Source organism: Heliangelus exortis, chromosome 19, assembly GCF_036169615.1.
Source record: "Heliangelus exortis chromosome 19, bHelExo1.hap1, whole genome shotgun sequence".
Lineage (NCBI taxonomy): Eukaryota > Metazoa > Chordata > Aves > Apodiformes > Trochilidae > Heliangelus > Heliangelus exortis.
This window is the reverse complement of record NC_092440.1, coordinates 10,599,289-10,626,829: the sequence shown is the minus strand read 5'-3', so window position 1 is coordinate 10,626,829 and position 27,541 is coordinate 10,599,289. Positions and strand designations below refer to the sequence as shown.

Here is a 27,541-nt window from a genome sequence, read left to right as displayed (position 1 = left end):
CCTCACCGGGGGCTCCCGTGTCCACCCCAGCTCTTGCTGACATTGCAGGAATAACCAGAGCTACAGCCACCAGGCTCCTTCACCTCCCATTGATCCCAGGCTGCCTGTAACTGGGACCAGCTGTAGGAGAGGACCCAGGAGGTTCCACTCAGCTCTACAATAAAAACTGTTTTCATTCCAGAACCAACACAAGCCAAATATCTGGCGCAACAACTTGAGGGATACATTCCCAGCACAGTGGAGCCACAGTGCCTGTGGTAGCTGCAGTGCCCTGCTTATCATCAGAACAAGGAGGTCCAATAGACATAGAGACAGACTTTGGGTCCATAACATAGGCCATAAAAGTCCCACATTAGGCTTTAAAGATTTGTTAGCTGGAATTAAGCAGCTTTCTGGTCCCATCAGCTAGATGTAACAATCCCTCCTAGCCCATTAACAAAGAGCCGGCAAGCCTGCATTTGATGACTGTCTGAACAATATGAAGAGGTGGTGATTCGCTGGTGATGTGTAAAATCAGGCACCAAATCAGCTGGCAACACACACCGGAATGAAATTAAATCAAAGCAAAAGGCAGATGACTTTGAATGGGCTCCAAAGGTCACAGAGAAACAAGCAAAAAGTGATAAAGGTCACAGGAAAACAGAGCAAGCAGAAGGAGCACTGCATCTTCTTGGCACTGGGAGCTGCCGGCATCTGACTTGCAACAAATGTGTTTCTGAGTTAAAAAAAAAAAATTATCTGGAAGGAGGCTGAAGGCTTAGAAAAGAAAATTAACTGGTGCATATGATGAGCCTGCTTGTTACAGCACTGGGGAGAGCATGCAGCAACCCTGGGGCTGGGAAAGGCTGAGCTGCAGTGGAGCTTGGATGCTGTGGGCATGGGGACACTGGAGGCAGGGTCCAGTGGTGGCTGTCCCCCATGGTGGGTGTGATCGGTTACAGCTACTGAGCTGTCACCATGTCCCATCAGTGCTTCATGCTGTCCGAGCTCTTTACTAGTCACTGGAAAGGACCTACTGCCATACAGCTTGCTCCAGAGGATGGCTGTTGTGTGGGAGATGGATGCTGAAGAAAGAGCTCCAGCATTGCAGCTCAGAGGCAAATGGTCCTTGCAGGAGGCAGGATGTAGCCACTCATAAGAAAGGAGCAAAGAGCCTTTGCATTGAGGATACAAAATCACAGTGCACCAAAGTCAGCGGAAAAAACCATTCTCAGGCCAGCACCAGGAATTCAGAAGCCAGACAGCAGGGCAACCTACCCATGGGAGAACGAAGAAGGAGTTTGTATGCTGGTATTTTCTCACTTCCAGGACCTGCATAGCTCTGTTATGTTCCATGCAGAGCCACTGAAATACACAAGTTTTCAGCTTTTGGCGCATTTAATTAACTCTGAAGTTGGGGCTGGTAGCAAATGCTTTTCAGACACCTCAAAGGGATGAAATAGGCAGGAAAAGGGCAAGTATCCCCTTCTTTTTTGGCAAGAATCCAGCCCCATAATACCTCCTATACGTTTTCCTTACTATTGTATTAGAAAGCAGATGTAGTAGGCTTGGAGCAACCAAGCCCAGAGAAATGGGAAACACGTAGAGGAATGGTTTATGCTGGCTCCTCCCAGTGCTGTGACATGAAGAGTTCACATCCCTGTGTGGGTCACAAATTCCCACTGCTCCTTCAGGGGTTTTAACTCTTGTGGGCATCAGCTTCCTGCAACCAGCAATCCTCAACCAGAACATCAGAAACACAGCAACCCAAGTGCTGACTCAGGAGCTCCTGACTGTTCCCAAATAATGGCATTGGGTTTTTGGGACCCATGAGAGAGACCTTCATGAAGATCCCAACTCTAGGCCTCTGAGAAAGGGCTTGCTTCTTCAATGCAAGAGTCCTGCATCCTCCAAGCCCCTGCATCCTCCAAAACCCTGCATGCTTGAGGGTGTGCGGGATACATGAGATCCATGTGAGGGGGGGATTGCCTCAGTGCTGTCTGGTTTGGGTGGAGGGGTGGGTGATTCCATTTCCAGTTCCTAGCAGGAATGTGGATGTGTCTGTGCTGGGAAATTGCAAAATAGTACATTGTGCTAATTAATGCCAAACAGGAGGGCTTTGAATATACATCATCAGAATAACCTTTAGCAACCACTAGATCCATTCCAGCCATGAGTATCTCATAAAGAGAATTTCTATTTATTATATGGCAATGGAAATGCATCTCAAGAGCAAACTACCCAGTGCAACCATAACACTGAGTTAGGATTAAATTGTCTGACGTGCAGAGACTGAAACACCACTCCTTTCATTCATGCTCTGGGAGTGCTGTTCTCCCCACTGCCAGCTCTTGCTGCACTAACTAAAATACTTCTGATCCAGTCCAGCAAGTTGTTTTTTTTTTTTTACAGGTTTGCTTCTCCACAGTGAAACCACAGACCATGCTATATGGAAAGCTCTGAGCCTTGAAATGTCTGGAGTTACTGAAGGTTGCAGCACTTGGATTTGATCCTAAAACAATGAAACAGAATGTGAAAAAGACACAGATGGCTGTCGCCTTGGTGCCATTTGGAGTGGGGTTTGGTTTCAAGCCAGCCAGCCCCATGCCACAGTTATGCAAATAAAGGCAGTGAAGTTTGGTGTGGGGATACACACATCTTTAACAGGCTGTGGCATGAGGGAGAGAGGAGCTGAGTCTGTCTGAAGAGGGCAGAAAGATCAGCACAGCAGCTGAAGGACAGAGGGTTTAAGGACACAGGTTGAAACCTTGCCCCACTTAAGGAAAAAGAGGTTTTGCTGTGGCATTTGCTGCACCTGGACACTGAGAGAAGCCTAAAAGTCTGCAAAGGCCTGAAAGGTCTCCTCTGGATCTCTCCTCTGGGATCCTTGGCCCTGGGGAACTGGGGCCTTGGCCTGTCCAGGTAACATCAGCTTCTTGGGGTGCAGGCACTCATGTGCCTTGTAAGGCCACCAAGAGCAGTGAGAGGCAGAAAAGGGAAGAGTCTGATGAGAAGAGGAATGAGAAGAAGCCATGGGAAAAAAGTTCCAATTGCCTTGGCTGAGGGGGCAGCTCCAAGGTCCAGACCTTGAATTCAGCATGGTGTAAGGAGATGTAAACAAAACTGCATCCTCTTACTCCAGGGCAGGATTTGGCCCTGCGGTGAACTTAAAGAAGAAACAAATGGGTAAGATTGGGCTGCAATCCTGTGTTAAAAATGTTGTTCTCCAGTGAGACATCAGTAACAGAGCAGATTCTGATCTCTGATAATTAAATTTCTAATCATCCCCTTTTTAAAAGTGCCTGATGGTTCCCTTCACAATCTCTTGTGAGGATGGGAAGGCTTAGAAATGTAATACAATTCTGGGGTTGAGTTAACCATCAGGCAGGTTTCAGCCTATGTTTTACTAGAACCAGATGAATTTCTAAGCTCCAAATCCAGCATACAGAATGCTGATTAAGTTTGATCTGGTGACCATCTGTCCTTGTGTTTGTAGTGTGAGTAGCTAAATGAAATTCTGGAAAAAAAAGGGTTATCTTAAATACACACAGGATAAAGCAAATTGAAGAAAGCCTCATTCACCATTGCTATGTGAATCTTCTCAGTCAGAAGGAGAGATTAAGTTTGTCTCTGAACTTACAGATGCTCAAGTTCACTTTTTTGACTCATAGAAGCTGAAACATCAGTCTCTAAGTTTTGCTTTCGTTGCACCTTCTGAATTTTCCTCTTAGTGTGCAGTAAACCCAAGCAGACAACAAATTGAGTTCTAGCAGTGAGAAATGCTTCACTCTCAGAGCAAGTCAGTATCTTGGAAGGTGGAAATTGGTGCAGTTTGATGCAATTTCCTACCCCTTCCAACTCATCTTGGGCCAGTAATCACCACAAATTCCACCCTCCTTTTATCCTTAGGATCTATCCATCTTTTTACTTAGACAGAACAAATGAAGACAATTAAATTCTGAGTAATAGCTTGATAACCAAACAAATGTCATCAAAGAGCAGAGGTGATGCAGCCAGTTTTGTTGGGTTATTTTTCCAATCCTAATGGAAATTTGCTGGAGAAAAGAACAGTCTGAGAAGTGATGGCATAACACAGTGCCCTCCTGTGAAGAGAGCCAGCTAAGAGGCTGCCCACTGGCAGGCAGAATGGGGAAGGAGAGAAAGTATTGGGAAAAGCAGAAAAATAGCACCGTGGGGATCACAAATACAGAAACAGAGACAGTGCTTATAAGAGTTGCTAATGGAAATAGTTTCCAATGTGCAAAGGCACCAACTTCTGGTCCCCAAGCCCCATCTCATGCCACTAACTTCTTCGTGTGAAGAACCACAGGGAGTGCAAAGCAAAACCAAATTCAGTCTGTGTCCCTGGCCAGTTTTCCCCAGCTGCCCGAGGGACTTTGCTCTTTGAAATGGAGGGTATCTGTTCTTTAAAAGGAGTTGTTCACATGTCAGCAAGTCAGTCTGTGTACCAGTAGAAAGATACTGGGGATGGCTGCAGGGCTTGGGCTGGGGTGCAGGACAGCTACACAAGAGGAGGCTGCTCAGCAATAACCACAACAAAAGTGACAGGGCTGAGATCTGGGGAGAGCCTTGGGTGTGGGAAGCTGTCTGCTACTAAGGGAGCTGCCTGTTCTAGGCTTTCCCACTGTTTACCCTGAACCCAACTGCTTGATCTCCTGGTAAAAGGGAAAAGTCTGCAACTGTGATGCTTTTCTAGGGGAAGAGAGAGTCACAAGAAGTCCCTTGGGGGGAATGAAAGGAGTTTGGCATGAAGAACCAAGCAGCTGCCTTTGAAATTCCAAGCGTATTGGCTTGTCTGCCCTGGTGACTCCCTGCTTCCACAGGCACATGCTCCTGCCTTCCTTAATACTCACATTAGGTGCTCATTCCCAGTGGCTGGGAGGGAGGTGGTTTAGACAGTACCTGTGAAAATGCATCTGGCTTCAATAAAACCCTGCCAGTGGTGTTCAAAGACTCCAGCTGACACAAGAAAATCCAATCACTGAGTTTCTTTCTACCTCAAACAACCCCAGGAAAAGAGCACACTGTTTGGATGTCACTGGGCTAAACCTATGCTTTTTACATAGCCTTTTTCTTTGCATTTTCTTTTTCTTTCTGAAGTTTAAAGAGATGGTTGTTTTTCTTGCTAATTCTTTCCTCCCGGGTGCTGATAGGGATCTCTGTAACACAAGGCCAGCTGGAAGAAATTCAAACTACTTTCTAAATGTTGTTATGATAGAGTGTGGGGGACATGTCTTTGAAGCTGCTGGACTTAAAGAAATGTCCCTAATTCAAGAGAAATGCAAGAGACAGTTCAGTCCTTTCTCTGGAACATGAGAGGAGCCCCTACCTGTGGAAACATAAGACACTTGCTGGTGTCATCCTCACACCAACTTCTAGGGAAAAGAAAATTTTGGTAGATAGTTTTTAGTTGATGTTTCTGCATCCTGAGACCTTGGGTAGAGCCATCTCCTGGTACAAGGAAGATAGCAGCATGACTGTTCAAGTAGAGGTACAGACCCCACATAAGAACTGATGCCAGGCTGGCCCAAAGGATGCAGTTGAGATCTGCCAGCTAATTATTTTGTTAGTTATTTTAAATAACCAACTCAGCCAGGGATGTTCCCACCCAACTGTGGCACCTGTAATGGACATTATGCACAGCACAGGATGAATATCCCCAGATAAGATCCAGGGATGGAACTTGTGTTTCTTGAGACAAGTAAAAACACAGAGCAGCAGCTCAGGTTGAGATGTCCATGGATAAATCAGAGGGAGCATCCCAACAAGAATAATAGCAGATGAAAATGTCCAAAGAACACCCAGGAACTACCACAGACAGAAACTGCCCTATCCTGAGTTATGTTTAGTGTCCATCTCCCCCCACATCACAGTGTGCTGAGTGGTCCTCAGCCCCACACAGGTTGTTTGGTGTCTGTAACCCTGCCTTGCCATCCTGGAGCAAGGAACTGCCCAAGTGAATGTCATTCCTCTACCTCTGGCAAACCTCAGCACAGAGAACATGAAGCAGCCCCCAGAGTTGCCACCCTCAAAACCCAAAGTACAAAATGTGTTTCAGAATAAAGGCAGTTCCAGCGGTGTCAGCTCTGCTTGTGTTTGTTTCTATGGAAAATTGTTACTTTAGTGTGAGTCATGGGAGTAATTAAGGGATAAATAGCAGCACTGCAATTCGTCAACACACTGGTGCCATTGCAAAAGCAAAGGGAAGGATACACATTCCTACAGAGACACAAATCCAGCCAGGGTGCTGGCAAAATAACTGTTCCCATCCTTTGGGCTTTGGCAGTCTCCTCTGGTCTCAGGCTGGTGTTGATCTGGAATAGTCCTGCTGACGTGATTTACCAGAGAGTAAGGTTGGTTGAGTTTAAGTCCTGATGAACAAGAGAGTTCAATTGGTCAGATCACACATCCTGTACTGTCCTGCAAGAGATGCTCCCCTTCCTGCTGCCCAGCAGATATGGCACCAGGAAGAGCAGTGTGTGCCAGGAGAGCTCTGTATCTGCACCTGTCCTTGATAAAAAGACCATTTCTCAGCTGCAGTCTGTACTGTGGTCCCTTCCTTTATACTCCATCCTCCTGAGCATTTGCAGATGATTTCAAGAAAGACATTTTCCCACTTTCTAATAAGGACTTAAATGCTAAGGGGCAGCTCCTCTGCTGAGGGCAACTGAAGCCAAGGGAGCTGTGACAGTTTATGCCAGCTGAAGTTTTGCCTTTAAGTAAATATTTTAAACTTTCCACTAAAGAGACTAAAATAAGCCATAGCATGAAACATTAAGAGCAAAGAATGAACTCGGGAGACCAGAGGGATTTGGGAAATGAAATGAGATCCATCTTGCTGGCACATTTTCCCCCAGTCTATTTTTGGAATTTAAAAAATTCCCCCAGATTTGTCTTTTACAGACCAGCCTTTTGTTCAGTGACCAGCACTGAGCAGCCTCTCATTTCACAGAGAGCAGGTGAGCTTTGGCAAGATACATGTAAAACACAGAGCTGGAAACTATTAATATCTTTTACTGCTGGAGAATGGCAGGGCTTGGCACAGGTGCTGTTTGTTTTCTTTCCCAGGCTTTCCAGCTATACAACTGGCAACCAAATACCAGATGAACAAGATTTCTAGTTAGGGAGCAAGCTATGATCAAGGTGACTTTTCTTCAGAACTCCCTGATGCCTGCCATGAGTGAGTAGGTTTTATTTGGGGAATTACAACCTGGATTTGAGCACGGGGCTGCACAAGGTGTGTTTGTATGACCAAGGGGGAGGCAGTCTGGTTCTGCTCATCGGACTCTAGACAGGCTCAGGAAACCTGGGCTCTAACTCCTGGCTGGGGTATGAACTTTAGAGGGGACCTGAACATGTCACTCAAAGCCCAATTCTCCAGTTGGCTTGCAAACTGTGTTTTCCACTGGCATTAAATGGAGCAGAGGATCTTTGTTGCCTGTGAAAACTGAGCTCCAAACACTTCAGTTCACCTGATGTTTAAAACAAGGAGAAGAGTATTTGGAGACCAATGGATAAGAACACCTGTGAGTGCTAATACCTGTGCACCCTGCCAAGATACCAGGAGATTAAGCAAATATTTTGAAGGGCTGTAAGATCTTATGAGGCAGGTATGGGGCTGTTTAGTACATACATATTTTTCTCCCTCTTTCCATTTTTTTTCCCACAAATGGGAGAACTCAGGCAGAGAGAGGGAGTAAGACATGTCCTGTTTTTTTTTTGTTTCAGCCATGATGATTTGCTTTGTAAAAACTAACCTGAGAGCCCTTGCATTACACTTTACTGAGGTTCAGTGGAAAGACACTGAACTGGAGACAAAGACCCCATCTAATGGTGCTGTAAGTTTTGCCTTGAACATCACCATAGAAGAGAGAGCTGAAAAAGCAAATAATTCTGGGAGTGCTTTGTCTGGCTGCATGGCCTACAACTCCAAACAGGATGAAGTTGATACAGGCTCAGAAAAGATGTGTCCTGTAGTGGGAGACTCCAGCCACTCAGTTTTGGGGAGCTCTATAAGGAAGATAATAGACTAACTGAATTGTGTGCAAAGAGAAGAAAATGAATGATAAAGAGGTTTTGAAAACATGACCTGTAAGGAAAGGTGGAAGGAAGTGAATTTGTTTAGTCTAGAAGAGAGAAGAATGAGGGGAACATGATAATGATTTTCCAATATTTGCAAAAGAAATAGCAACTGTTCTCCAGAACCTTGGGAAGGGTAGGAAGAAATCAGCTTAATTTATAGCAAGGAAGTTTTAAATAGTCGAAAAAGATTGGATGCTCTTGAGATGAGAGCTGCTTGTGTGGCAGTGCTGCAAAACAAACCTTTTGATCTCTCCAGAGAAGAATAATGATAATTCCAACCTTGCAGACACAGCCTTGCTCTCTTCTCAAAGCAAAGGCAAGGTCTGTGCACAGCTCTGTGGGAAGAGAGATCTGTCCTACACTGATGTGAATTAGAGTATTGCCAGGATGGGCTTCCCAGTTGTATGACAGCAACACAGCAGACTGGGGCTGGGGGAATTCAATGCAAGCACTGCCCTGCCCAGACCCCTGGGGACTGCCTGGCTGCTCCTGTCTGGGCCTCGCTGCAGGGATGCCCTGGGTTAATCCTTCTTCCATTTTTTCACTCTTTTTGTTTTCTTCTTTCCTTTTTTTTTTTGCTAGGAGACCTCTCATTAGACAGGATTGAACGTCCTTGAAAGCACCAGTTATAACAAACAACCAGGGGCAGATCTCAGGCGAAGGCTGCACGAGTCAGAGGTCACAGCTGGAAGTGGTTTTAGGGGAAATTCAAAATTACTGTCAAAAGCAGTTCTCTCTCATTTTAATTGTAATTGGTTAATCTCATTTTATTTGCCTTGCAGCTATGGCTGTGAAGCTTAGGAAACTCTTCGGGGCCCCTGCTCTGCTCTCAGTTACCCTGGGAGCAATTCTGAAGACTTCAGCAATGCTGGTTTGGATTTATCCCTTGTGCCACTGAGACCAGAGAACACTGCTTGGAGAAGCCCTCAGCAAGGCAGGGAATGAGTGTGGCAGATGGCTGTTCCTTTTTCAGAAATGAAGAGGGACAAATGGTACTCACTCATTTAACCTTCCTGATGGCCCCTCTGCTGAGAGCTGCCAGTGGCCAGTGCAGAGCTAAGGGACAGGATGGTTTTGTGTGTGCCATTCCCTTCCTTCTCCTTCCTGCATCTGAAAGGGAGGGATGGGAAACTGCAGCTGGGACAGCTGTTCAGGGAAGGGGAAAATATGGTGCCAGGATAATATCAGCTGAGAATAGACCCCAGTGTAATTAAGAAACAGTCTGAGTGGTCTCCTGTAAAGAGACAGCATGCACAGAGCTACAGGCAAATTCTCCACTAAGAGGTTACCCTGTCTGTGCAGTGTAGGTACAGGGTTATCCCATCAAACTGCAGAGCACAAAGTCAACAAACCACTTGGGACTGGCACAGAAAGGCACTGCTGCAAAACCAAGCCATGCATTTCCAGTCAGTGTTGTGCCTGGTAAGACTGGCAAAGACCTGAAGGAACACATCTTGCAGCTTATCCGTGGCCCCTCTCTCCCCAGCACACGTGTGCAGTTGCGTGGAATTTGCTGCTTTGACTTGCAGGGAAGTCAAAAAGCTGTCGAACAGGGATCACATCTAACACCACTCATCATCACCATCAATTGTTCTCCAAATGAAACAGGCCCCGTCGCCAAGCAAAATGCTTGGGAAGATATTTCCACTGGATGTGCATCCAAAATAAATACAGGAAAATCTCCTGCTCCAAGCACTTCTGATTACTTTTCATTTGAATCATTAGGAAACCCAAGATACACACACAATAGCACGAGGCTGATGAAAACCCACTTCAGCATAGTGCCCCAGTTTTGGTTTGTTTTTTTTTTTTTTTTTTTTTGCTCAGAGATTAATCCTCTTTGTTATTGTCAGCCTATGGGAAAAACATCTTTCCAGCCTATCCAAAGCCAAGACAATGTGCACATCTTCACATCTGCATCCCTTGCTAGATGGATGCTTTTTGCAGCTGGTCATTTCAGCCCTGAAGAATGCTCTGGTGGGAGCTTGCCATGGTTTGTATAATCCTGCATTTGCTCTTAAGTCTCTGTCTGCCCTAACATGCCAGCTCTGATGAGACCCTGTTGCTGCAGCTTGGGGATTTTGCTGCAAGGCAACACCATGCTCTGCCCCCATGACTAAATCCCATGTCCAATTCAGAAACCCAAGTTTGCTGCCTTGGTGTACAATGAGTAGAAAGAAATCATTCCCTCTCTAGGGGCTGGGAAGGAGCCCCATATCTCTGAAGACTCAGAATAATCCCCTATCTCCTGGAGGGATGACCTCCTGGGCCTGTAAAGACTTGAAATCTGCAACCAGGGCAGAAGCATCAGGAGAGGAGAGCTCAGAACAACAGACACAGTTCTCCCTCACTGAAAAAGCCCAGGAACTCAGCTGGGACTCTGTTTTAGCTAAGACCTAAGTTCTTAACACCCATCCCCTCACTGTATTCCTTAGTGTGGTTTCAGGAAGGGTCTTCCAGGCTCATGAAATAAGATGTATTCCTTAAGGCCGGAGCTTGGTTTTGCCAAGATTTGAATCCAAACCACACACAGCCAGTTAGGTCCCACCCAAATGGCCCAGGTTCACTCAAACCTCAACCCAAGGCCCAGCCCAGGCTCTACAAAAAAAATCTCTCTCTTTTTCTCTTTGTCCAAATCCCTGCCTGTAGCAGATGTCCTGGAGAACCTGGCTTGCAGTTTGAGACCATGGTGAAACTCACAAAACATTCACTCAACTCCAGTAACCCAGAGATGGCAAAAGCAAAACACAGGCCTCTAGTTCCTGGCTTCTGTGTGCTGGCATTGCCTCTGAATGTGCTAAATGCTGGGGACAAGAAATGTTCTGGTTGGCAAGAAAGCAGGCTTCAAGGCAATTGCTCTTACTTAGTGGATTTTCTGACAAACCAGTACTCATCTCTGCACCATTTCAACATGACAAGACAAATCACAAGAACAGGATACCCTGAGGCATGGTGCCAACAGGTGGGACTCCAAGGAGCTGTGCTTATACAGTGTAAGCTTCCCCCCAGATGAAGGTCCCCCTATATGGTGGCCTCTGAGCCACACCCATCCCTGATTTTCCTAACCACACCAGCAAGGTGGTGGTGCTCCCCAGAGCTGCTGGTGACTACAGGCATTCAGGGAAGGCTCTACCTGTCTCTCCTGCAGGGTAAACCAGTGCTCCCAGTGCTTTGGCAGCCCCTGGGCCAGCCCATCAATGCCTTGGCTGAGCAGTCCCTCAGCAGATAACCTTGGGGTCCATGGAAAATGGCAGGGACCAAGTAGAGAACTCAGATGCTTTCAGAGAAAGGCCACCACTCAGCAAACCTCCCAGCCCCAAAACTTTCTCCTTTAGCAAATTACCTGACATTTAGTAGCATAGCTTGCATTTTGGTTAAGTTTTTTTTTTTTTTCCGCTCCCTCTCTTATTGCTCCACAGCTCACTGCTGACATTTGGAGAGCAGTGATCCTCATCTCACATGGTAAGCTAAATCCAAACCTCCTGAGGCTGCAGCCCAGAGAGCAAACCCCTCTGTCTTTCACCACTTGGAAACTGGGGCTCTGAAAGGAGCCCTCTGGGTGCACGTGAGCTGTGCGCAACTATGCAACAGCTACAGCACAACCAAGAGTCTTTCCACAACTATCAGTCACCAGCAGGAATGAGCACATTGCTCAGGCTGCTGTCTCACAAGCAGAGCTCACAGGGATGGATTATGCTTCTGGCCAAAGCTGAAGGAGGAGGTAGCCACCATCACAGCAACTTGTGGTTGGTAGGAACTGGTCATAGCTGCAAAGCAGGAGATGGAGGGAGGAGGAGGCTGGAGTTGCATTGTGCTGCTTCATTGGGGCTGACCCCCCTGACAATCCAGAGTTTGGAAAGAAATTCCACTTTGTGTTTTCTCCCCCTTCTCACCCTCAACCCACCACATTTCTCACAGAACAAAAATCCTGTCTTTTGTCCAGCTCTAGCACTGGAACCCTAATCCTTGGGCTGTGGTGGTGGATTAAGACTCAGGCCCTGAGAAAGCTCTTCCAAGGCACAGTGAAGATTTTGTTTGTCTGGGTCTAACCCATGTGAAGCTCACAGCTGCCATGGTTGTGAAATTGTGCTTTTTCTGAAGTTTTTTTGGTTTTTTTTTGTTTTGTTTTTTAGCAGTTCATATGAAGTAAGGAAAGCAGGGCTGTTCCAAGAGACTATTCCTAATGATCTGAAAATAAACCCAGTATTTTTCTTGGCTTATAGAGGAAAATGGTTACCTTGATTGAAACATAGTTCTAACACACATTTCAGACAGTAATGAAGACTGCAGATACAAGACTTGTACAAGGTCTGTTACACACACATTCATGGAGGGTTTTTTTCCTTCTTTCCCTTCTCTACCCAAAACTCTGGTGCTAAGGACCTCCAATAGCTTGTTGGGAAAAGGTGTTTTATCACAGGTGCTAATGTTGTGAGCCACCTTTTATTCTTTGCCATACTGACAAAAGGTTAATGAAATAGAGCTGGCATTTCATCAAGGCCAGCACTGAAAATTAGGGACAGAGCTGCCATTAAAAATAACCACATGCATGTGCTGCTATCCCTGACACACTGGTCTTGAAATATCTCCCTCTTGGGCTTAACAGCTTCCAAGGAATAGCAGGAAATTGCAATTGTTATACTGGCCAGAGAATGGATTTAATTTGTACTGTTTTATCCTCCCTGCTGGAAATTATCCTCTCTATTCTTCCACACCAGCTAAAAAGAAAAGGAAAGAGAAAAAAAAATCCAGCAAACCCAACACATTTCTCTATGAAGCCTTCCATGCAGTTGGATCCCAGTCTACCATAAAGCATGGTATGACCTGCTTGCCTTCTGCAGGGCTTCTAGCAACACGTTGACTCAAGCCATGCACATCTACTGAAGCTGAAGTTAGTTTGAAAGCCACTGGTTAGTGGCACAGAGATGATGCTGAATGTAGGGCTGCTACAAAAGGCTGTTTCTTGGGATGAGAAAGAGTTGGTTAGAGGAGTCAAGTGCATGCTCCAAGACTGGCCATGCCCAGTCTGCAAAAGAGGGAGGAAACTGACTTTATGGATACAGATGAGTAAAGAAGCTGCAGCACATTTGTCAAGCTGCCCAGCAGCAATTGTCCAAGCAGAGGCTCCGGACCTTTAGCAGCTTTAGATTAATTCAGCAAGAACCAGTTTCCTACTAAGGCTAGCATGTTGCTTAAGTGAAGGAGCTGGGCATGTTACAAGCATGTACATGATGGTGATGTTGCTCCAAGGGCAATTACTTGTTGAGCAACCATCACTCAGCTGCATTTGATCATGTCTGTACAAGAGTGAGGTTTACATTCATCTAAGTCACCTGTTTCCCTTGAGTAGGTACAACTCCAGGCTATGCAGGTGGAACCAGCCTTTGGAAAGACAGGTTGCTGGCCTGGATAGATGACAAAGAGCTGAAGCTTTATCAGGCCTGAGCAACAATAGACAGGTTGTTGGGGTTTTTTTGTAAGAGGACTTTTGTACTCTTGTGGCATCACAGTGGGAATATAGTTGGCCCTGTTAAGACTGGAAAGATGACTTCAGTGATTGAGGTACAGAGGCTTAATGAATTACTGCTCATCAGCTGAGCTGTGGTAACTGACTGACTCTGCCTGATGGACACAAAAAGCACAGTGTGATAGCTCAAGGCTAATTTCAAACAGTGAGGCATGATGTGGTTACCCAAGACAGAAGCTGCCTGAACCCATAGGCTAAATCTCCCCCTTGCTTTTGGAAAACTACCTGGCTGTGCTTATTGGCTCCAGCAGTGTGGCTTTAACAGCTTATCACACTTCAGAGCACAGTGATGTCAAAGCTCTCACAAGGGGACAGAGGGTGACATGTGGTCCTGTTCCAGCCAAGTTCTGAACCCTTACAGACAGCACCAGAAGCAGCTTAGGTTGACGACTGACTCAGAAGGGAAGAATTATAAGGATGCAGTGAGTGGTTAACAGCACAAACCTGGGAGGTCTGAAGGAGGTCAGCAAGGAAGACAGCAGCTCTGCAGCCAGGCCATGGGAAAGCTCTGGAGCTGCTCTGCCCAAGTGCTCCAGCCCTGAGGTGATGTGGCTGGAAGGAGATGAAAGGCTGGGGGGGGGCATGGTGAATCACTCCTGTTGGGAGCCCTTCCCTCCTTCAGCAGAGACTGCAGCCAGGAGCTGAAGTGACTCAAGACAGCAGGATCAGAGCAGGATCACAGCAGGATGGGCTGCTGGTGGGAGAGAGGAGGATGGCACAGCCCTAATCAATGTCTGTCATGGGGCCAGGCCACATCAGGTCCAAAAGCAACCCCAGGGCCAGAGAACTGCAGGCAGCAGTGTTCTTGCTGGGGCTGCCATTGCCAGCGTTGCTGGCTCATTATTTAAGCAGTCTTTCTGGCTATCTCTTCTGCCTCCTAAAGCTTTGTTTTCTCTTCCCTGGAGAGGAACAGAAGCTTCAAGAAAACCTGCCCCTCCAGCTGCCTTCAGCCCTACCCTGTCATTGCTGAGTGTTGAAAAAGGGGGGATGTGGAAGGGAGAGGGGAGCAGAGAGCAGGAGTGAGCAAATCAAGCAAAGGGATGAGCAGGACTTAGAAGGGAGAGAGCAAAGGGGCAGGAGGCAGCAGTGCTGGGGTCTGCAGACTGCAACTCAGTGCTGGCATCAGGTGGTGATGCTGAAAGGAGAAGGTGGGTGGTAAGAGAGGGGAAGAGAAGGCTGGCAGAAGGGATGAGCAGGGAGATGGCTGTGGCTAAAAGGCAATTAAGGCTGATCAAGCAATCCAGCCTAATGATCTGTGCCCAGAGCTCTCCCTCCTGCTACTGCCATGCACACAGGCTATAGCTGACAGCTTAGAGGACCCCCATAAGGGGATACAGGCACAGATGGGAGCTCTGGCTGCAACTTGTGTGACCTTTCTTGTGGGGCTCCTGGCTTGATACAGCTTGCAAAAATGCTCAGAAATCCCGGGCACCCTTATAATGGTCCGGACAAAATCTCCATGAAGGAAAAAAGGCCTGGAAAACCTGGTTGCATGGTAGCTCCACTCAAAGAACAGTTAATCCTGGGATTTGCTACTTGTCACTGTGCATTATACTCCTCCACAGCTGACCCTCACCATGAAGCAGAGCCACCTTCCCCAGCAGCAGGACTGAAGGCTGCAGAGCGGTGTTTACATTCAAGAGGGCTCTTCCCAAGACAGCAAATGGGGAGCTCTGGGAAGTGGAGTGGAGAGTAGGCAACTGTCAAAACCTTTTATAGCAGGTCCCACAGGAATTTGTTTTCCTCCTATTTTTAAGTTGGAAAGGATTGAGTTTCCCTGCAGGAAATAGTTCTTCTTCTCCTCCTCCCACCCACTTTTCTTTTTTCTACAGCACACTGGAAGAGCAGGCTGCTGTCTGCCTCAGGTTTCCAAGAGTCAGGCAGTCGAACTGAAACCAAAGCCCTTTTTATCTGCAGCCAGGGAAGCAAACAGGGAGAAGCTGGAGCAGAGGTGCTCCTGTCTGCAAATCCTCAAAACGTTGGGGTATTGGCAGGATGCACCCTTCCCCACCCCATTTGATCAGATTGAGATTGTCACTGGGGTCTCAGAAGAGGCTTCTGGGAAGCTCCTAGAGACAGAATATTCCTCAGGACAACATCATGATACAGAGTCCTTGCTGCAGATGACAAATGGACAGGCAGCTGCCATGCACTGGGGCTCTGGGAAGGTGTATTTAAGCCATTGGACTCAACCTGTAGTTCAATTCCGAGCGCATCACTTAGGATTTAAAAAAGGAACCTGGCTCCTGAACAACAGCCTGTTGGACACTTCACTACAATACACCACCATCTTGAACCTCAGAACCCCCAGCCCAGTGACTACTCACCCCCTGCCTCCTCATTCTGTTGGTACTGATCAGTTTTGCTCACCAGACACAAACCCATCTGTCCTGCACTGAATTCCAGGCAAAGCACAACTCATTTGTCCCATTTCCCTTGCAGTGACAGTAGAGACAATGCCTCTTTTGTAGGTTCTTCTACATGCCTGGTGGAAAACCTATTGGAGACCAGCACAGTTATATCAATAATCTCCTGTTTATTATTCCTCCTGGCATGGGATCTGCCATTACCTCTCTAGCACAGGCAATGTTTTCCATTCATCTTTTCTCAGCCAGGTGTTTGCTCATTTGCAGCAGGGGGCTTCAAAAGAGACAAAGCTACAATTGATGGGAAGCAGAAGGCCAGGCTGCTGCCAAAAGGGTTTTTCCTCATGGATATTACTAGTCTTAGAAATGGTTATTACAATGTCTTTCAACAGAGGTTCTACACACCTGCTAAAAAAGCCTTCCTTTCATTGGACCTGTCTTTCTGATCACCTTTGTTGGGCACCTGTCAGTCAACCACTTCTTCAGGTTTCCATCCCTCCTTTTCAACCAGTCTTGGGTAAATACCAGACAGCTGCCACTGGAGTAGGAGAACTCTCTCACATCTCAGGGCCTGATGCTGTGTTTCTGTGATGCTACTGTGATTTCAAGTACATTCAAGCATGGGCTTACAGTGCAAAAGCTCCTTCTTAGCAGCTCTGTGCACAGATTGCTCCCTGTCTAGTAAGGGTGCCCAAAGGGAACCTACTTGGGAATGACTTCAGAGAGATGAAAGCACACAAATGTGTCCATCAGCAGGAGGCAGGGCTCTTGAGTATGCAGACTGAAGGGTCTGTTGATAAACCTTTAGCACAGAACTGCAAAGTCCAGAGACTCACCTGCAGAGAGCTGTTTCAAGAATATTTAAGAATATTTCTCTGCTCTCATTACTCCCATTAGAGGAGAACAGAAAAATTAAGTACGTGTGTTTCCTAGGCATACCACATTTAAGGATTAAGTTAAATTTGTTGTAACTGACCTCAGATAACTTTCTGCACTGTGTGATGAGGAAGACTGAGCATATACAATACCTGAGCATATACAGAATTCAAAGTATGAATTAACTTGGCCTGTCTATATCTTTTGTACATTAGCTTACTCGAGAAGGGTCCTACATTTCAGTCAGTAAGGAATTGCAAGCCTTTGGATTCCATGGGCCTTTATTTTACTATCTCCAGTGCCACTACCTTCTGGCTCTGTGAGTTAGTAAGGATGGACCCAGAGTTGTATTTAAGAAAACATGAAAGGGAATATCAAATCTAACTGAGTTTTTGGGTTTTGCTCTGCTGTAGAGCTTCAGAAACACCCTCTCCTTTCATGTTACACACTGTTCTGGCAGCCATGGCCACCTCACTAGAGCTGGGTATGTTTCATGGGCATAAATGGGGCTGAATCTTCCAGTTTTCATTAAGTCAGCTCTCACAGTAGGAGCTGTGGCAGTAAAACTGCTGATGCACCCAGCCTTCTGCAAAATACTTTGGCACTGGATGACTTCTTAGGACTGTCTGCTATTATTAGAGCCACAGTACTTCCTCTTTTCAGTTACAAGAGGGCAAGTAGGATGCTTTGTTGTATAGCTTAGATGGTGAAAACTTGGAGTCCTGGAAACTGAGCAAAACACACAGGAAAAACTAAGGAGATCAGATCTGACTTGGCAAAACAAAGCCAGCTGGTAGAGGGAAGACATGGATTAGAACAGACACAGAGCAAGAGCCCAGCTGGGGAGCAGACCACAGCTATCTTGGAGGAAGAGATCTTTTCCAGCTCTCCCTTCCCAGTACTTGCACTGCAAAACCTCACAGGTTTTGAACTAGAACTGCCCTCTTCCTCCTCCTCCTCCTCTACTCCCACATGGACTGGCTGTCTGGGACATGATCTCAGCTCTGCTCAGGTCTCACTTGGTTCTCTCTGCCCGCAGCTCCCAGGCTCTGCTAACAGATACCTCTGAAGCAGAAGATGAACCCAACGTGTTGTGGTTATATCAGTTCCTTCCCTTTGTCTGCTGTCAGGAACCAGCAGGGGCTCCTGGAAACACATCACCCAGCTTCCTGAGGTCCTAGCCAGGGAAAGACCAAAGCAATTGTACAAGTCCTGGATTCTTCTTAACAGAACAATACTGCTGCCTTGATCACAAGGATTCACTGTGCACAATCAAGAGCTGATCCCATGAGCACAGGGACAGTTCCTTCCCCTCTCCCTGAGCTCTCCAAAAAAGGAGGGAAAGGGCTACAAGTCAAGCCCTTTGTATTTCACTTGGGTGACTCTTTGCCCTCCAAAGACATGGGCACAGAGCCTCTAGGCTGCTGGTACAGAGCAGCAAACCAGGGGCTTGTCCCCACTACAGAGGGCAGGAAAGCCATGAAGATGGAAAGAGGCCCTGGAAAGAAAGAGAAGAGCTCTGCAAGTTAGAAAAGAGAAAGGAGCATAAATGCTGCTGCTGGCCAAGTAGCTTCATTTAGAAGTTATTACTTTGTAAACACAACTCCTGCTCCTATTGTATTTTAGCCTCTTGGCATCACAGAGGAGCTGCAAATATATCTCCCAATGATGCCAAAGTCTGTGGAAGGTGCCACAGCCAGCCTTAAAATGTGGGCTGGCACCCCTGACATACAGAAACAAGAACGTGCTGTTCTACACAGCTTTTAACATTTCAAGCCAAGCAGAGGGAACAAATGCCCACAGACCATTTTATCACCAGGAGAGATTAGCAGGACCTCATCACCAGGAGGTCCTCAGGAGGACCTGATGAGGACCTCATCACCTTTATCACCAGGAGAGATTAGCAGGACCTCATCACCATGCCCACAGCCCCAGAATGTCTTTCCATGAACATTTCCAGCGTGGAAACTGTGAAAGAACATTTTCATCCTTGGAACAGCACTGTGGCAGGAGACTGTCTTGAGGAGGGACATCTAGGCTTGGCTCACAGCAATATCCAGCTCTAAACACAGCTTGGTTTTCTTCTGGGTGCAGGAGAAGGCAGGCAGCAAGGGTCTGGATCCTCCACAGTTCAGTATTGACTGAATCAAGTAACAGTCCTGACAGGGGATGGGTACCCCAAGAGGTTTTTAGTCACTTCGGAGCAACTCAGAAGTTTAGCACTAGGCAGCTCATGGGTAAGAACATACCTGTGAACACCATGGGCAGAAAAATGGGCTTTTGTGTGCACGTGTGCATGCACTAAGTTCATCCTGATAATGCTGTCTGGATTTGCAACTGTCTAGACAATGGGAAAAATTAGCATCATGAAACTGGATAGGTTTGTGAGATGCCCAGCCAAATATCTGGGAAATATTTTTGTAATGGTTTTCCTCAGAGGGAGATATGAGCCTGAGCCATCGATTAGAGATGCAGCTCTTTTGTCTTACGTGCTGGTAAGGGCCAGAGGGGTTTTACAGGGTCCACTGGGCCTCATCTGCCAGATGCTGGATGCTGCTGTGGTGGAAAATAAGCCCACAGCACAAGGATGGCAAATGAGCTTTCTGTAGGCTGGAGCTGCTGCTTTTCTGGCACAGGAAAGGAATTTCATCCCAAGAAACTGCATGAGCAGTGGTTTACCTCTGGAGACAAACAGCTAGAGGCCAGTGTCTGCCCAGTCTGTTTTACAGCCTGCAGTAAAGTCCAAAGGATTTCTAAGGCTGCAGCATTTAACTACTGCTCTCTCTGGGGTAAAAGCTCACAGAGATCAAGGACTCACTAGGAGCCTCCTGCCTGGAGCCCTGGGAGCACAAGGCTTAGAGCTGCACAGGGATCTCTCCTCCTCTCACCTGGGACAAGAAGATGCAGCAACCAGGATTGTGCTTACGGCTGAGGCTGAGAGGTGCTTTGCCCCCATGGCCTCTCAAAAAGTCCCTTGCTAGAGCTGGAAGCCCAAGTTCTACCAAATACCATGTTCTTATGTTGTTTTTTTTGTTTTGTTTTTTTAAATCCACAAACCTGGCAACCTCTCCTCCCAAGACAAAAACCTCCATATGAACCAAACCACCAAACCCCACTTTGTACTGCTCCCAGAGTTAGTCACCAGCTGCAAAGATCAAGTTGGGTCTTAATTCTAGTTTCAGATCAAAAAAAGCTTTTTCTGCAGTTCTGCACCTCAGTAAACAGAATATTTGGAGGATGATGACAGCTAACACAAGATTGAGAGGAACAAAACACAATTGATTACTAAAGAATACACACCAAAGCCCAAGCTCTATTAATGGCTCAGGACAGTACATCAACACCTTCCCCTGCTTCTCTGAAAAGCTTATAAAAAGCAAGGGAGAGCAGACAACAGGCACCTCGTGGTTTTAGAGCAAAGATGTTATCCTTCCCTGGGAAGAGCTGTCAATTCATCTAAGGACAGCAGAGTTTAAGTAGCAGCTCAATATTATTGGTGATTGTTAGCCAGGGAGACTTTGGCTTGGTTTAGCTGTGCGAAGCCTTGCAAAACTGCTCAAAGCTTACAGTGGATGTGTTAGAGAAATAAACAGAATTATATTTGCAATTCCTGCATAGATTCCAGGAAAATGTGGTGCTCAGACTGGGGGCTTCTCCCCATGAACAGCAGTGGAAGCTTTCTCTCATGGTGTCAACAATGACAACCAAGGGCCTGGATGGAAAACACAGCAGGACTTGTAATGCAGAAGCTGAAGTTGCCATGGGTGACTTTTACAGAGAGCTTATACATCCTTCTGTGAGGGCCTCTGAGATGTTTCTGGATATTGTTCACAACCTAGAGAGTTCTCTGGAGCAAGATTTTGTTGTGTTATGGGGTTTTCAAAACAGCCCTGGCTAATCCAAGGAGATGACCAGTGAGGGATAATTTGATGTGGGAGGTGGTTCTGGTAACACAGCCAGAGACAGGGTGGTGCTAACAGGAAAGTGCCAGAAGAACCAGTGCCTGCTTGGATATGGGCAGCCTGGCTGGTGAGGGCTTGAAGCTGATGAATTTCTACGCAGCACTCACAGGAGGAAACTTAGAAGCCAGAGAAGATGGAGCTGGCAACCTTCCCTATGCTGAGAAGAGACCTGTGGCATGGGGACACTGTTGATCCACGGCTGAAGAGCAAAGCTTTCAGAACACAGTGCAGCATGCAGGAAATAACTGACATGGGCTGTGTTTTCAAGCAGGACTCTGTGCACTCAACAGGTGGATGGTAAGAACCAGACCAAACACTGGGGATAGCAACAGGACTGCCTCTCTGGTAGGGGAGACAAAAATTAGCCCTGTGTGCTCAGGATTTTGAACAGGAGGGCAATTTTGCTCTGGAGATGAGTGCAGAAGCAGTTCAGAAAAATAAAAGCCTGTCTCCTTATTTAATGTGAGAGAAAGATGGCAATTAATACCTTTCAGATACTATTGAAAGAATTTCCTATATGTGACGAAATAATGCCACCAGAAAGTTAACATTTTTGTGCTGCAAATTCCGTTGTTTGACTTTTCTGAGCTATTTCCTTGCTCCCATCCATCACAACACTGACTGGATAATTTCCCCCACCCCTCCAGTTTTCGTTGAACTAATCTTTTGAGTTTTCTGAGGTTGATCTTGGCTCATGACACACACCTCACATCTGTTTTCCTAGGCCTTAACCATTTGACTCAGAATGATTGCATTTTAACTTCATCCCCCCACGGCTACCGTCAAGTTTAAAACCCAAACCAAATACTCCCCTCACCACCAAGGCATACCTGATGTCTGGGAAGGCACATGTCCCCTCACCTCCTGGTACTGAATAGTGAAAGGTTACTCTAAGAATGTTGACTGCTTATTTATTATTGAGATGAGATGGGGGAGCTGACAGCACAGGTTAAACATAATTATTCTCTGAGTGAATTTTCAAAGTTCTCCTTTTGGTTCTTATCCAAGATCCTTGGAGAGCACTTTGTTAAAGATAAACATGCACACAGACCAGTGGGGATGGGACATCTTAAACTGGGCATGTTGGTTTTGCTATCTTTTGAAACCAAGGCCTGGGAAACTGCCCATCCCTGTTTTAGGACAAACTGCCACACACTTCCACACTCAGGACTTTGCACAGATTGAAACTTGTGGGGACAAATTGAAGACTTTAGGACATGTAATAGTGAGGTCTTTAGTCCAAACTGACAGAGACTTGGCAGAACCATCCCTAGACACCACAAGAGACACCAAACTTTCAGGTGGAAGGTACCTGTGAACACCATGGGCAGAAAGATGGGCTCAATCTCAAGATTCAAATTGAAATTTAAAAAACAATTAACCCTCTAAAACATAAGCTAGTTAGTTAGTTTTTTAGCTAACTCACCTTGCTGAATTACAGTTAGGGTGGTTGGAAGGCAAAAATGATGAGTTCAGTAAGGCAATCCCTACATTAGAGATAGGAAACACCCCAGAAGGAGCACGTGTTGGACATGTAATCAAGAAAATCTCTGCTGGACCTCTGCAGCTTCATAACCTTCAGTTAAATTTGGCTAGATATATCTGGGCTGGACACGTTTTCTACCACTCTGCATCTGGTAAGAGAGTTAATAAACACTTACTTTTTGCTTTCTGCATCATCCTTCCTGTGGTTTTTTTGCTTGTTCTAATTCTGCTACTAGACAGAACTCAGAAATGCAGGAATGTGAAAGTTAGAGGGGAGGGTTTTGTCCCAAGTGCAAACCTGAATCTTGATCCCAGCACACATTTCCTTGTCTGCAGAAGCCCATAGATTAACAGGAAAGGTGAAGGCCATGGATTAAAGGCAAGTTCATGCCAGGGTAACCTCTTTCCCTGCCCCAACTCTGAGCACTGCAGAGGTCTTACCATCTCTGCTTGTTTAATCCAGGAGCAGGATGGCTACAAAGTTGAAATGGTGACACATACCAAAAAAGAAAAAGAAAAGAAAAAAGAGGAAGTGAAGACAAATTTTAAATGCTGCAGTAATTATTCTGAAGAGTGAACAATGAGGGAAATAGCTTTCACAGGAGCAAATCACTATGATTTGGGAAAAAAGGTGAAGTTTTTAAACTCTTTCACAGAGTAAGTTCTCTGGTTGCAATTAGGAAATGTTAACTCAGTCAGGCATGGAGAGTGCTTCCTTGCCAATGTCCGAGTCTTGTTTTGTCTCTAATAATTCCACATTCTGCTTTTAAGAGACACCTCATGTTTGGTGTTAGTGTCTCAACAGAAAAGGCTAAATGCTGTCCTGGCATATCCTGACCCTTGAGAAAAAGGGAGGGGATCAGATTTTTCTTTTCCTGACAGATATATTTAAGATGACAGTTCCTGGGTTTGGGCATGTCTCTTTTTCCATCACACTTCAGAGAAATGCACCCAGAATTTTATGCTGGAAACAAAGTTTGAAAGCTGAACTGGGAGCAAGGAAGGGCCCACCTTTCTTGCTTTTCTCCTGGTAATCCTTCTCCTCTGGGCTTGCTCTGAGTTCTCCAACATGTAATGGTAGCATAAGGAACTATATTAGTTCCTTATAGTTCCTCTCTGTGTAAGAAAGGCTGAGGTGAAGAACAATCCAGTCCTTAGAGTTATTCCTACAAGGGGCTGTGTCAAAACAAGGAAAGCTATCAAGCAGAACAGCTGCATCTGAGTATCTCCCTCTAGATATGTTCTTGGCTGCAGCAAGGAAGAATTTGGAGAAATGGCTTTTGGATTGACATTTGGATGCATTTTAATGCAAAGTAACACATAAGGCTTCCTTGGAAGTGAGCCCTCCTCACTTCACCTGGTCCAGAGTTCCTTGTGTCTCCTGGCAGCAGGTGGCCCTTGCAGTCAGGAGAGCTCCAAGCCACACTGCTACTTTTATAGACTCTTTTCTGCTCCATCCTATTCATTCCCCTTGAACCTCTTTCTCCCTGTACCCAAAGATCCCTGAGAAATCCTGGGACATCTGAAAGACTCCAAAGCTGGAGTCTTAGGAAAAATCAGATGCAAAGTGAGAGCAACACATTTACAGTCATCACCTGAGTGTAGAACTACACAAAATACCAAAAGCAAGAGCATTGAACATGTTTTTTCTATTTTCAAACTAAAGACAGGCTGAAAGGAAGGAGGAAACTCAAAGCTGACCTTGTGTCTGGAAGTAGTAAAAAATGTTTGCATAACAAGCATGGTGTATTCAGTACTAGCAGGAGGTGATGGATGAGGAGTCCAACAGGCTGGGTATCTCCTTTGTTAATGGAAGCACAAACCCAGAAACTCTCTCCCAAAAGAGGCCTGGAAGCACTTCCTCAGGGAAGAAGTCAAGAAGTCAGTCTTCCAAGCAAAGGTTTCACCTTTCAGAGAGTCAACCCAGATCTCAGGTGACCCCTGCAATGCATGACAACCATTTTTGAGATACTAGAAGCAGATACACTGAGGAAATTCATATGATCCAAACAACTATGGGAAGTTTTATATCCTAGACTCATACTGGAATTAGTGGTTCAACAACATAGCACAGAGCAACATCTTGTGCTGAAAGTTGCATAACCACAGTGAGAGGAATATGCTGGCATAGCAAAACCAGTCAGTGCTGCTCTCTGCACTAGCATGGAGGCTGCCAGCACAGTTTCTCTCCACCACTGTACAGTGCATCTCTCACACTTGCTGAGGCTGCATTAAGTCCCAACTATTCTCCACTACATCAGTCAAGTGCTGATGGCTAGAGTCAAGAGAACTTAAACAAAGCCATCCCACATATCATTTTTTTACTGTCTGACCCCTTTTTTTTCTTCAGAAGATGACAAGACTAATAATGCATATGTCAGAGCAGTAACAGATAGGATGAACCAAAGCCACATCCTTACACACTTTTGCCATGTGGAACATCAGGGCACAAACTTTCTCCTTCAATATAATTAATAAGGGCCTGTGTTTTTTTGAGCAAGGGTAGTATGGCTGAGGTTCTTCCCTTGCTGACACACCACAGTGCTAAGCTACTGTGCTAGGCACCAGAAGCAACAAATGTAAAGTCAAAGGCATTATAACCTAAGAAAGGGCTGGAGAAATCCAAACTGAGATGTCATAATAACAAAAGCCAGAATTCATTACCCTTGTAACTAAAGAGAAATATTGATATGCCAGTTTCCACCCATAAATAGCTATAGTTGAGGGTCTGAGTTTATGAAGCATTGATTGAGTTACCATATGTTGCACTAGGCTGGGTTTGGTCAGAAGTTTGCAAAGAATCAGTTAGACAGCAATTTCTCCTGTTGAGACAAAAACCAAGAGGTAAAAACTGCCTTGCCAAACCCAGAAGATAAGCACAAAGACACATTGTTTGAAATCACGGGAGAGGGGAGTGTGCTGAACACATAAGGAACAAAGCAAATACAGACTCTTGGGGTGTTTAGACTACAGCCTGTCTGCCTTTTTCCAGCTTGGGTTGAATGAAAAAGCAATTTCCAGTGAGTTCAGGATTGCTGCAGACATGCCAGAGAGTCCCAGCTGCACAGTGAGTTGTTTAACCTGGGAAAGCCAGCTCATTCCCAGGTAAATGTTCCAGGTGTTTACAAGGCAATGAGGAGACACAGCTCGACCAGTGTGGTAGCCAGGAGTCAGCTCACAACAACTGATCCTTGTCCCTCTTCCCAAGCCTCTTGGCAAATGGGTCTCATTCCATTTTCTGTCTTTTTCTGGGATAGCTTCATCCCTGAAGATGTGATGGGGAAAGGGATGGTCAGCATGAGACATCCCTTGGCCCTGGCCCCCTTTGTCTGCCATGGATTTGTTTAATCCCTGTGCTCTGAGCACCTCATTAACCACCAGTAATGGGTCTGATATCCAGATTTTAAACTTGTAATTCCCTGGACTAGAATTGGCAGTCAGAGGTGTGTAAGGGGCATGGAGAAACAGTTGAGACACTACAGATTCTCCATGGTGGTTGGCAAGTAAATGAATCCTGTTGTCCCTCCACAGGTGGTCTTTTCCAGTGACCAATGCCTGCTGTAGTGGTGTTTGAGTCTCGAGTACCTTCTGCCTTCCCTTCTCTTCCCCTTTGCCTGCAAGACTGCAGGTGTTCTTAGGGCATGGCTTAATCTTTTATCTTCTGCACTTGCAGACAGCACTGCAAAACTTCCACTGTGAGCGCCAGTATCAACTCCCAGAGCAATAGGAGGAGACTTTTCCTTGCAGGAGTTGCTCCTAATTTACCCCAGCAATAGATCACTCTGGGACATATCCCCAGCATGTTTGCCAGGCTTGCTAAAACAAATATGAGGAAGCTCCTTGAGGCAGGTCCCCTGGCTTCCCAGCTCTCAGACATCCCTTAAGGTCTCGACTCATGGTTAAAAGGCAGGTGGGGAGCAAACAGCATTTGCTTTGTGTGACATGGAGGGCTGAGAAAATTTGGAAGACAGATTATTCAAAATAAAAAGTGATGCAAAAACAGATTAGGAAACTACTGTGCCATGACTATTAACGAAGCGATAGAAAATATCAATCACTCCCCAGCCTCTGAAGCTTGCTGTGAGAGAAGAATTAGGAGATTTTATGTTCCAAGTACCAGGAAACCGCAGGGCCCTGGTGCCTAGTTCTCAAAAGAACACTGAATCACAGGGAGGAAAGCAGAGTGCTGCAAAGAGAGCCAAAGGCAGAGTTTAAAAATAGCAGCTTCCAGTTTTGTTTCTTTTTTTCTTCTTCTTAAGTGTCTGGATATAGGATCACGTCAGAGCGTGGATAAAGGGAACACACCAGCCCCTGCAGAGAGAGAAGTCTTCCTGAATACAGTACTGCTGGACAAGGGCTGTGAGTTCTTCATTTTGCACTCCAGTTCCCCCACCAAAGAAACAATCTTCTCTTGGTTCTACTGCCCCCCAGCTCAAGAGAAGGGCACTGGGGCAGTGGGAACTGCGCAGCTTAACCAGTCCACCAGTGCCTGCAGGAGCCAGCAGGGCTGATCAAGTGTGAACCATCCCCTTCTGGGGGGGGGGGGGGGCAATTCCCATAGCATTAAGGACACTTTTGAAATGCTGTGCAAGGAATGAGGTTTATTAACATATTTGTGCTAATGCTCCAGGTCTGTGTGCAGGGGGAAATCGTGTCTGGCTGCTCCATGCTGGCAAAAGTGCTCAGCCATATTGAACACAAATCATTTAAAGCTCTACCAATGTATTGTGAGCTTAATTTATTGCAAGTTCATTGCCTCCTGTCAGTGACAAAGGCTTCTGGGTCTAGTGGAGAGAGTGATCAGCAAGCACACAAATCATGCAGCCTTCACAAAAATTCAAATACAGTTTAAAAGCAAAACTCTAGAAATGATCACTGTGCTGACCAAGTCCTAAAGAAACAATTTAACTTTACAAATATGCAGAAAAATCCTAAACATCTGGAATCTGAAGTATTTCCTTGTAAAGAAGTTTCGATGGGGTATTCTTCTGTTCTTGCTGTTATTTGAGAAGCTGACACAACCAACTGGACTCCAGTGACCTCCATGGCACAGAGCTTTTCATTCCTGCAGCTCTTAGGATGACCGAAGAACCCAGTAGTGCCATAGTGCCATGGGTCAATGTCTTTGCTTTGTCACATGCCCAGACTGTAATGCAGCAAACTTCAAAGAAGTTGCTTGCATGGAGTCAAAGAGCCCCATGTCTTAGAGATGCTTTGCAATCTAGTGGTGCAATGTCTTGTGG

The 27,541-nt window shown here is 46.0% G+C and overlaps 1 protein-coding gene across 1 annotated transcript in view; it reads right to left on the bottom strand.

The window, feature by feature from the left end:
* CCDC92 (coiled-coil domain containing 92) overlaps positions 1-25,121 on the bottom strand; it is a 49,160-nt gene extending 24,039 nt beyond the window's left edge. Inside the window, exon 1 of the mRNA XM_071763052.1 lies at positions 25,056-25,121. The gene's annotated coding sequence lies outside the window, so the exon portion shown is untranslated. The remainder of the gene's footprint in view (positions 1-25,055) is intronic.
* Positions 25,122-27,541: the final 2,420 nt, after the last annotated feature.